Genomic DNA, 10,808 nt, shown 5'->3' with positions numbered 1-10,808 from the left:
CCTATTGTATGAGCTGAGAAGACCAACATGAAAACCAAACCTTCTTAGCTCAGGACAGTCAGACTGTTTGTCTCCGGGTAGGGAAGAACAGATAACTGGAGATATGGACCTGGATATGTGAAGGATTCCTGTTTGGTAACTTGGATAATATTGCAATGACAGTAGATGTGTTAATTAATGTAATCTTTGTTCTTTGTACGTAAAAGAGATGAGCCAATTTGGTAAAATTAGAAGCCTGCAGATTTCTTCAAATTCGGCCATTAAATTATTTCTAGATCTAATTTATTTGATGCACATTGAAAGAGCCCCAATTGCCATTAAAAAAAACAACAAAAAAACCTCATACTCACCTGGCCCCTCACCAATACCTGCAGTCCTCTATAGCTTCCTGACAGGGGCATAACAATGACAGTCACAGAGAGTACGACTGTGACCATGCGCAATACACACCGTCTGTTGATCAAAGTCCAGCAGCGGACGTTGGCATCCCATTCACAGGTGGCATATAGTAGTGACGTCATGCATCGCCCACAGCAGGCACGCCAAAGTCAGCTGCTATAAGAAGAGAGCGCCACTCGTCATGGGAGCGGGGAAAGGTGAGAAGAATAATTTTTCTTTTACATGTTAGAGAACAGCGGCAAAATGGGGAGCATCATTACAGGATGGGCCCAGGAGCTGGGACATTATACCAGGAAGGGTGACATTACTGGAAAGAGCCAGAATGGAGGACGTTATACCAGGAAGGGACCCAGGATAGTTGACACTATTGCATTTTTGGTGGTGGACTGTTGTGTGTCGGAGGGGTGGACAAACTTATCTCTCTGTAGGATTTAGAAAGCTAGCCGGGCTAATACATCTGACCAACCTGTTGGCCCAGGTCCAAATTTTGCACTGGGTCCCCATCAGACTCTACTTATGCCACTGCTTCCTAACATCAAAATATGCTTCGAGTCCTACCCAATGCCGGATCATCGGTGTAGAAAAAAAAAAGCATCACTACAAGCAAGCGGATGCCAGCATAGTGTCAAAGAGTGTAGAGGAGAGCGGACCCAGACCGGAGTGGATGCCTTAGGGAGACAGCAGAGGACTGCCGCTGGAATATGGATGAAAGCCTTGCCATCACCAGAAGTGTTGGCCAAGAGTGAAGAGGATACCAGTGCAACAGAGGAGAGGGAGCTTTAGGATGCTAGAGGACTGACAACTGGCAGCAAATAGTGAAGAGCGGAGTGGGAATATTAGAAAGCCAGTGGAGGACTAGTGTAGGAGTGGTGGAGCTGATGGTTTGCTCCTTGATGCTCTAGAGGGGTGAATGAATTTCATATTTGTACATGTTGTCAGCAGCGTAACATTCACTGGGGCTGCAGTCAATCAACTTTTATAAATTGTAGCCGCTAGGGCTATGCTGAGCAAACAAAAGGAGATAACAACAACAACAACCGGTCCACACAGGGACTCAACACTATTGATAACACTTTCTTAATATAATTGTGGCCCAGGTGTTATAGGCCACGTATGGCCAAACTATGGGTCCTTATTTCCTATGGTACACTTATCCTTCCAGGGGTCTGTCAGGATCACAAGCGTGGCCGCGTAGAGGTCGCTGATGCTGCTGCCCTGGCGCCCCGATATCCAAGGATGATTAGGCTCGACTGGCCCTGAATGATCGTTGCCATTGGGGCTCAACAGGCCCTGAAGAATCTGTGCTGTTGGGGCACAACAGGCCCTGGAGGATCTGTGCTGTTGTGACACAACAGGCCCTGGAGGATCTGTGCTGTTGGGGCACAACAGGCCCTGGAGGATCTATGCTGTTGGGGCACAACAGGCCCTGGAGGATCTGTGCTGTTGGGGCACAACAGGCCCTGGAGGATCTTTGCTGCTGGGGCACAACAGGCCCTGGAAGATCTGTATTGGCTCTCGCTCCCAGAGCGCAGGTGTGACGCAGTTTCTAAGGTGACGGTTGGCCGGCCTCTGCTCAGGGTCCCTTTGTAGACAGGACGTAGGCCTCTACTGCCGCCTATGGCGAGAAGGCATCCACTGGGGTCGGTGATGGATGGGCCGTAGCCGTGGGCGGAGGCAGTGTCCAGGCCACTGCAGCGTATGGATCCGCAATCACAGCAGCGGCAGGGGGTCGAGGACCAGCCACTAAGGAGTGAAGAACAGTCGGCACGGCTGTGGCTGAATGTGGATGGCGGGCTGCCCCCGGTCAGGATCGAGCACCCGTGAATAGTCCGTGAGTCAGTCGCTTACCCCTCACAGACCCCTGATCGTCTCTCTCTATATCACACGGGCTCTTGTCCCTTGTCAGTCTCCCTGCGAACTGACTCCTGAGCGCGCCCCCTGCTCCTCTTATCCTCGCCCCGCCCCCTGTTGCCCTGACAGCCTCAGTCGTGTCTCTCCCTTCATTGTCCCCCCGATGTTGTTCCCTCAGGAACCCTGATGGCGGTCCCCCTGGTTCCGGCTCAGTCACTCTGTGGGAGTCCTCCTCCCTACACTCCTCCACCCTGTAAGCTCGCCAGTCCTCGGGCGAGGGCCATAGTCTTTTGAGATTGGTCTGTAGGGGTATCAATGTTCGTTGCCATACGAACTGGTCTTGTCCATATCGTTCGGGGGGTTTACCGGCTGTTGACCGCTCGGAGCGTCTTAGTTCGACTGGGGTGGAGTTTTCTGGGGTGGTGGACATTGGTGGGCAGATCATTGAGTGAAGGGCCTCAGGATTCTGGAGGAAAATCTTCGTCGTTGTCCGGGTCCCAACACATGGACTCCGGTTGCTTCGGGTCGGTGGAAATACATGGGCGTAACATATTACGATGCACAATGTGGGTGGGCAGTGTTTCATCCTCCTCAGGTCGTATTTCGTACACAGGTCCTTCCGGGTGGATACGGCGTAGAACCCGATAAGGACTCTCTTCCCAATGCGGCTCCAGTTTATTCTGGGGTCGTTGATCTAGTACAAGCACACGGTCCCTGCGTTGGAGATGAGGAGGTGGAGTTGTATTCTTCCCTGGGTGTTCCCAGTCTCGGAGCTTTGTGTGTACGATTCGGTGAAGGGTTTGCAGCCTGTGGCGATGATTTCGGACCCAGGACGACACTCCAGTCCAGGGCTGAGGCTCTTCGGAGTCCAACTACACCTCCGTGATCCCTTTGCCCTCTCGTCCAAACAGCAGGGAATAAGGGGTATAGCCAGTAACTCAATGCACCCGGTTGTTATAGACCCATACCAATTCAGAAACATATTCGGGCCAACGAACCTTCTTCTCACTCTCCAAAGTACACAACATCTGAATCAATGTTCAATTAAATCGCTCACAAGCCCCATTTCCTTGCGGGTGATATAGCGTGGTCCGAAATTTGTTATTCCAATAGAGATGATGTAGCTCCTCCATAACTTTTCCCAAAAAACAGTCGTAACCACCTGCCAAACCATCATTGAGGTTGTTTGCGATGTTATTTTATGGTACAATAGTCCCTTTCGGATAACCAGCCTCTCCCATCGTCGCAGCATCAGCGACAGGTCTTGAGTCAAAGATTGTCGTTGAGAATCAGTGGGTAATTGACCAGTGGCGACCCATGTCCGGAGAAGGCCAACTTCGTCTTCTTGTTGTTGTTGTATCCACTTATCCCAGGATTGTTCAAATATGCTCCTTGGGATCTCAGGGAAAGGTACTTTTTGATTGGCAGTTGTGGGCACGCCCGCCGTGAGGGCGAACGGTATTTCCTCTCCTTCTAATTCTTCGACTTGATTCCGCTCCGGAGTTGTATGTCGAATCCTGGAGAGAGCGTCAGCATGGACATTCTTGGCCCCTCTTTTGTAAATAATTTTATAATTGAACTTTGCCATCCGGGCCACCCATTGCTGTTCCAAAGCCCCCAACTTGGCGTTTTCCAAATGAGCCAGCGGGTTGTTGTCAATTCGCACCACCACCTCAGAACCCGCTAGGTACTCTGCGAATCTCTCCGTCATGGCCCACACCACTGCGAGGAGCTCGAGCTTGAAGGAGCTGTAATTGTCAGGGTTGCGCTCGGAGTCATGGAGTGAGCGGCTTCCATATGCGATCACCCTCTCCCGGCCGTCTTGAACTTGTGACAACACAGCCCCCAGCCCATGAAGACTCCCATCAGTGTGCAAGATGAACGGTTGTGAGAAGTCCGCATAAGCCAACACGGGGCCATCCGAGAGCGCAGCCTTGAGGTCTCGGAAGGCCTCTTCCTGAGGGTGTTGCCACTGGATTCTTCATCTATTTGCCCCGGCGGGAGCCCCCTTTAGCAGGTCTTGCAGGGCTCGAGCCCGACATGCAAAATTCTTTACGAAACGACGGTAATATCTGGCTAACCCCAGAATAGCCCGCACATCTTTCACCGTCTCGGGGGTAGGCCATTCCTGGATAGCAGCCACTTTCTCCCGGGATGGCCTTACACCCTCTGCCGAAACGACATGACCCAGATACTCAATCTGTGGGCGAAATAGGTGGCATTTCTGAGGCTTTACCTTCAACCCGTACTTTTGCAACCGGCTGAGTACCTGTCCCAACCGCTTTATGTGGTCCTCAAATGTGGCGGCATAGACGATGATATCGTCCCGGTAGATCAACGTGGCCTCAAAATTGAGATCTCCCAGACACCGCTCCATCAACCGCTGAAAGGTCCCGGGGGGCGTTGGCCAGTCCAAACGGCATTCGATTAAACTCAAATAGTCCCATGGGCAATATGAACGCCGTCTTAGCTCTATCTTCTTCCGACATGGGCACCAGCCAGTACCCACTGGCCAAGTCCAGAGTTGAAAAATATGTTGCTTTCCCCAGGGCGGACAAGGATTCTTCTATACGGGGCAGTGGGTATGAGTCTTTAATAGTGCGAGCATTCAGTTTCCGATAATCCCACACAGAATCGTAGTGTACCATCTTTCTTCCGGACCAACACGATTGGAGCCGCCCAGGGGCTTTGGCTTTCCCGAATTACCCCTTTTCGCAGCATCTGGGCCAGCAAAGTTTTTACCTCTTGGTAGAGTTGAGGAGGGATCTGTCGATATCGTTCCCGGATAGGGGCCGCTCCTGCTGTGGGGATTTCATAAGTGATGGCGGTGGTACACCCAAAATCTTCTTCGTGACTAGCAAATACTTTATGGTACTGTCCAAGCAATGTTTTATCTGTGAGAGTTGGGCTGCAGTTAACCCGGAAAGCTCGGCCCGCATCTGCTCCAGAATGTTTCGACCCATCTCCTGAGCCCAGACTTCGGTGACCTGTAGGGTTCGAATCGTTACTTCCCAAGGATCCTCGGGGTGCACTCGCAATTGAACTGCAGGAGCTGGTGGCACCTCCTCTAAAGGTGTTACTAGGTTGGCCAGTTCAGTCCATGCTTTCAAAACGGTGTCTCGGTCTTCAAGGTTAACGCAGCGCACCAGGATGGTTCCTTTTTGCATGGTAGCCAGGGAACGGGCCACCAGTATGCCAGGACGTTAGCGCTCCGAGTGACACGGCTCCATCTGCATCTCCACGCCCTCCAAGGGTATCGGGGTTCGAATGGGCAGGGCCACCACAGTCTGTCCAGGAGGTAGCACAAGCAGTGGAGTCGCTGGCATGATGACTTTACCCAGAGCCTCGCCTTCCTGACGGTCCTGATGTACCCGCGCTCCCCGCACCAGCTGCTGGAATACCTGTCCCTGGGCTGTGCAAGAACCCCACTGCTTCAGAATCTTCTGTATAGGATCATTAAGCAGTAGGTTGCCGAACTCTCGTAAAACATTCATGTCTAGGGTGATGGGGTGTTGCTTATCAGTTTCTCCTTGAGTCAGTACCACCCCTCTGTGACCAAGGGATTTACCGCATAGCGTCACTTGCACCCACACCACCCCGGCAACCGGGACCGGCAGTTAATTGGCAGCTACTAGTCTGATCATGGGCTCCCACTGAGGCCTTGCTGCCTCCGGGAAGTTCTGTTGAAAATACATTGCAGGCATAGTGGTTACTTGTGACCCCGTGTCCACCAGGCACCGGACGGCCCGGCCCTCCACTTCTGCCCAAACCACCGGACATTTTGCTACCAAATCTTCGGGACTTCCACCACCCCTAGTTGTGACTAACCCGGTTTGCCCGGGTGTTATAGGCCACGTATGGCCAAACTATGGGTCCTTATTTCCTATGATACACTTATCCTTCCAGGGGTCTGTCAGGATCACAAGCGTGGCCGCGTAGAGGTCGCTGATGCGGCTGCCCTGGCGCCCCGATATCCAAGGATGGTTAGGCTCGATTGGCCCTGAAGGATCGTTGCCGTTGGGGCTCAACAGGCCCTGAACAATCTGTGCTGTTGAGGCGCAACAGGCCCTGGAAGATCTGTGCTGTTGGGGCACAACAGGCCCTGGAGGATCTGTGCTGTTGGGGCACAACAGACCCGGGAGGATCTGTGCTGTTCGGGCACAACAGACCCTGGAGGATCTGTGCTGTTGGGGCACAACAGGCCCTGGAGGATCTGTGCTGTTGGGGCACAACAGGCCCTGGAAGATCTGTATTGGCTCTCGCTCCCAGAGCGCAGGTGTGACGCAGTTTCTAAGGTGACTGTTGGCCGGCCTCTGCTCAGGGTCCCTTTGTAGATGGGACGTAGGCCTCTACTGCCGCCTACGGCGAGAAGGCGTCCACTGGGGTCGGTGATGGACGGGCCGTAGCTGCGGGCGGAGGCAGGGAGGCAGTGTCCAGGCCGCTGCAGCGTGTGGATCCACAATCACAGCTGCGGCAGGGGGTCGCAGACCAGCCGCTAAGGAGCGAGGAACAGCCGGCACGGCTGTGGCTGAACGTGGATGGCGGGCTGCCCCCGGTCGGGATCGAGCACCCGTGAATAGTCCGTGAGTCAGTCGCTAACCCCTCACAGATCCCTGACCGTCTCTCAACTTCACCGCGTCCGTTACCTCGTCTCTCTCTATATCACACGGGTTCTTGTCCATTGTCAGTCTCCCTGCCAACTGACTCCTGAGTGTGCCCCCTTCTCCTCTTATCCTCGCCCCGCCCCCTGTTGCCCTGACAGCCTCAGTCGTGTCTCTCCCTTCGTTGTCCCCCCAGTGTTGTTCCCTCAGGAACCCTGATGGCGGTCCCCCTGGTTCCGGCTCAGTCACTCTGTGGGAGTCCTCCTCCCTACACTAATGTGGGGAGGAGGACTCCCATAGGGTGACTGGGCCGGAATTAAGGGGACCGTCATCAGGGTTCCTGAAAAAACGACATCGGGGGGGGCAACAAAGGGAGAGAGACGACTGAAGGTTGCCGGGCGACTGAGGGCGGGGCAGGAATAAAAGTAGCAGGGTACGCGCTCAGGGGGCAGTTGGCAGAGAGGCTGACAAGAGCTGTGACTCCGTGGAAAACAGTGTAACGGGTGTAGTGGTGTTGAGAGGCCAGCAGGGGTCTGTGAAGGGTAAGCGACTGACTGACCGTCAAGTTACTTGTGCCCGACCCCCACCGGGAGCCACCCGCCTTTCACGTTCAGAAACAGCCGGGCTCGCTCTCCCTCGCCACGTCGCGGCTGGTCCGCGACCCCCAGCGGCTGCTGTAACTGCGCACCGACAGGCGCCGGCGGTCTGGACACTACCTCCCTGTCTCCGCCCACGGCTGTGGCCCTTCTATCACTGGCCTCAGTGGACACCTTCTCACCGTTGGCGACAGCAGAGGCCCACGCCCCGTCCACAAAGGGACCCTGAACAAAGGCTGGTCAACGGTTACCTGAGCGAATGCGACATTCCTGCGCACTGGGGTCGAGAGCCGACTCCGATTCCTTCAGGGCCTGTTGCGCCCCATCAGCACAGATCCTTCAGGGCCTGTTAAGCCACAACGGCACAGATTCTTCAAGGCCTGTGGCGCCCCAACAGCACAGATTCTTCAGGGCCTGTTGCGCCCCAACAGCACAGATCCTCCAGGGCCTGTTGTGCCCCAACAGCACAGATCCTTCAGGGCCTGTTGCGCCCCAACAGCACAGATCCTTCAGGGCCTGTTGTGCCCCAACGGCAACGATCCTTCAGGCAGCCGCATCAGCGACCTCTACGCGGCCACGTTTGTGTTCCTGAAAGACCCCTGGAAGGATAAATTTACTATAGGAAATAAGGACCCATAGTTTGGCCATACGTGGCCTATATCACCCGGACAAACCGGGTTAGTTGCATTTATAATAGGAAAGTGCTGTTAATATTGTTGGGTCCCTGCGTGGACCGGTTGTTGTTTACCCCTTTTGTTTGCTCAATATAGCCCGGCGGCTACAATTTTTAAAAGTTAATTTTACAAACCACACTCAGTCTCGTGTCTCGTCACTGCATCCTGAGAACCTGCTGTACCCTACAAAGGGTTAAAAGTAATAGCCTTCCCAGTTTGGGGAGGAGGAACTAAGTTAGTGTCAGGTTCAGGAAATGACAGTTCATTGAGGGGCAGCAGTAGTGAAGTGGCAGCAGTCTCACACATTGGGCTGCTAGGGACAGCGTGGGCCTAATGCTTGGGGAAGTGGATTGCCTAAAATACCCTTCCATGCGATTTTGTCTACCGGCCTGGGGGAACCTAGAGATGGTCGTCGGGGCCTTTGGGTGCACTCAGTCTGTGAAGATACAGGGAAAGATGGACTTTGACTAGATGGGGCAGAAGGTTATGCAAGCTAGGTGCACTGCTAGTGGAAGAGAAGAATTCCTAGTGCTAGAGAAGATAGGAAGAGGGACAACCCACCCATACCGAGAACCAGGGAAAAACTTGTGTCCAGTACCTGAGGGAAAGACAACCGATTGGGCCTTATCCTATATGCCGGTTTGTAAAGACTGCCAAATGTCGAGTAAAAGTTTTGTTTTTATAAAACCTGTTTCCCCTGGATTGATCGCTGCCAAAGTTCCAGAAGAAGAAAACCTAGAGCCAATGGAGGCCTGCAGGCCAGAAGTAAGTGATGCACCCCACACACCGGGCCAGAGACACGTATTGGCTGTAGAGTGCCAGAGCTAGTGGGTGTGGGTCGCTCCTGTCCCAGGGCTGTGGGGTACTCGGTACCGGGCCGGTGTCAGTGGGATGTGTCACAGCGGCGGTGACCCGGTCCGTGGCCCTGGGCGCCCAAATCAATGGTGGCTTGTGATATAGTTTATGTGATAGTTCGTGACGCCACCTGTGATGTTCAGCAAGGGAGATGTTAAGCCGACGCTGCAGACAGATCCACGGGGACAGATGGTGGGATGCAGCAATGGTGGTATAGCCCTCCACAAGCAGGGCTGTTGTCACAAGGCAGTGTAGATGTGGGGATACTTTGATTGTGTAGTGTCCGGCGCAGGGGATGTAGCAGTGCTGGCGGACGCAAGAAGGAATGGAGGACACTAGGGCTTGCAGTTTCAACGCTTTACTCACAGTTCTTGGTAACCTCTGGTGCCCGCTTCCATGCCGTGTCCTCCAGGGCAGAGACTCAATCAGCCTCCCGGGAAAGTCAGGCTTCTCCTCTCCAACATGTACCTTTCCTGAACGACTCCTCTATCGCGCCTTTAGTGTGAAGAGCTCCAGTACCGTGGTACTCTGAAGTTTCTCCTGTCAGATGTTCCTAACAACTCTACTTGTATGGCAGACTGCTGTAGCCTCTATCGGGGACTCCTTTCTCCAGAGTCCTGGCTCTCTATTCAGTTGCTGTTGTGCCCCAAGTCTTGGATGGGAGTAGTGCATTTACAGCCAATTATTCCACTGCTGCAGAACCATAAGTGTCCATACAACCTCGGGGACCGGGCCCTGGCCTTTCGCTGAGAACCTATAGGCAGGGTTCCTCTTCCAACCCACAACTCCTCTCTGTTCTCCTACTCCTTCGTTCCGCGCTGTTCCTTCTCTCTCTTATGGAAGCTTAGGTTGCAGTTCTACGTCTTTCTCCTTCTGTTCCTTTCCTGTGCCAGCTGGCTCAGGTGACGGAGGCAGCTGCAGCACTCCTTCCTCCATCCCTCCTCCAGGGATTCGTCGTCAGACTCTACTGACTGACTGACTGACTTCCAGACTGAACTGACCTCTAATGCTAAACCTTCCCAACCTTTTATATATCTCAACGCCACCCACCTCCCAGCACATCTCGTGTTGCGAAGCAAGGACCCACGAAAGGTGCTCTGCTATCCTCTAAGCATGGAGCCGCAATCTGGTCCATTGCTGAACTATCCTGTGTGGGGGTGCAGGTGTTGGAGTGTGGAAAGGAGTTCCCAACTTACCTAGTTGGTGGGGCACCACACCTTAGGAGAAGGTGCAGTACCTCTGTGGCGACTGAGCCTCAGGGGCGCCACAGGTGCAGCAACTCGTCTACCACGACTACCTCGCTTGGGCACTTTACAATAATGCCAGAACGGGCATGGAGTCCTAGCTGGACCCAGAAGCATCAGGGAAGGAGTGACTGGAGCAGTGTGGGTGTACTGGGGAACCCCCCCCCCCGGCCAAAATAAAGCCAGCAAAAATTCATAGATTTGCAAACTTTTTGCAAACATTGTGAAATTAATTTGTATAGAGTCGATTTTCCTCATCTCTGGAAAGTAACATTGTAATTGTTTCACTTTTCTTTTCTTGATTTTAGACCAGTTACTTGAGTAGATTGCAATTTCTTTTTAATACACATTTGTTGCTTTCTTTGCAGATCGTCCCCTACAATCTACAGTATGTGGAGATCTTGTTATTGTTTTATCGTTTCATATCAATATTGTCCAGAAAAAAAAAATATATATATATATTCTTACGGATGACGAATCAAAGAAGACAGCTGAGCTGGCTTATGTCTAGTTCATATTTTGCTAAATAAAAATCTTTTAGAGCAAAACTAAAGAGTATCCAGATTGTTAGGTGACAAAAATGAAACC

This window comes from Dendrobates tinctorius, unplaced genomic scaffold (genome assembly GCF_039654945.1).
Source record: "Dendrobates tinctorius isolate UK_male_01 unplaced genomic scaffold, ASM3965494v1 ptg000093l, whole genome shotgun sequence".
Lineage (NCBI taxonomy): Eukaryota > Metazoa > Chordata > Amphibia > Anura > Dendrobatidae > Dendrobates > Dendrobates tinctorius.
This window is presented reverse-complemented; position numbering follows the sequence as displayed.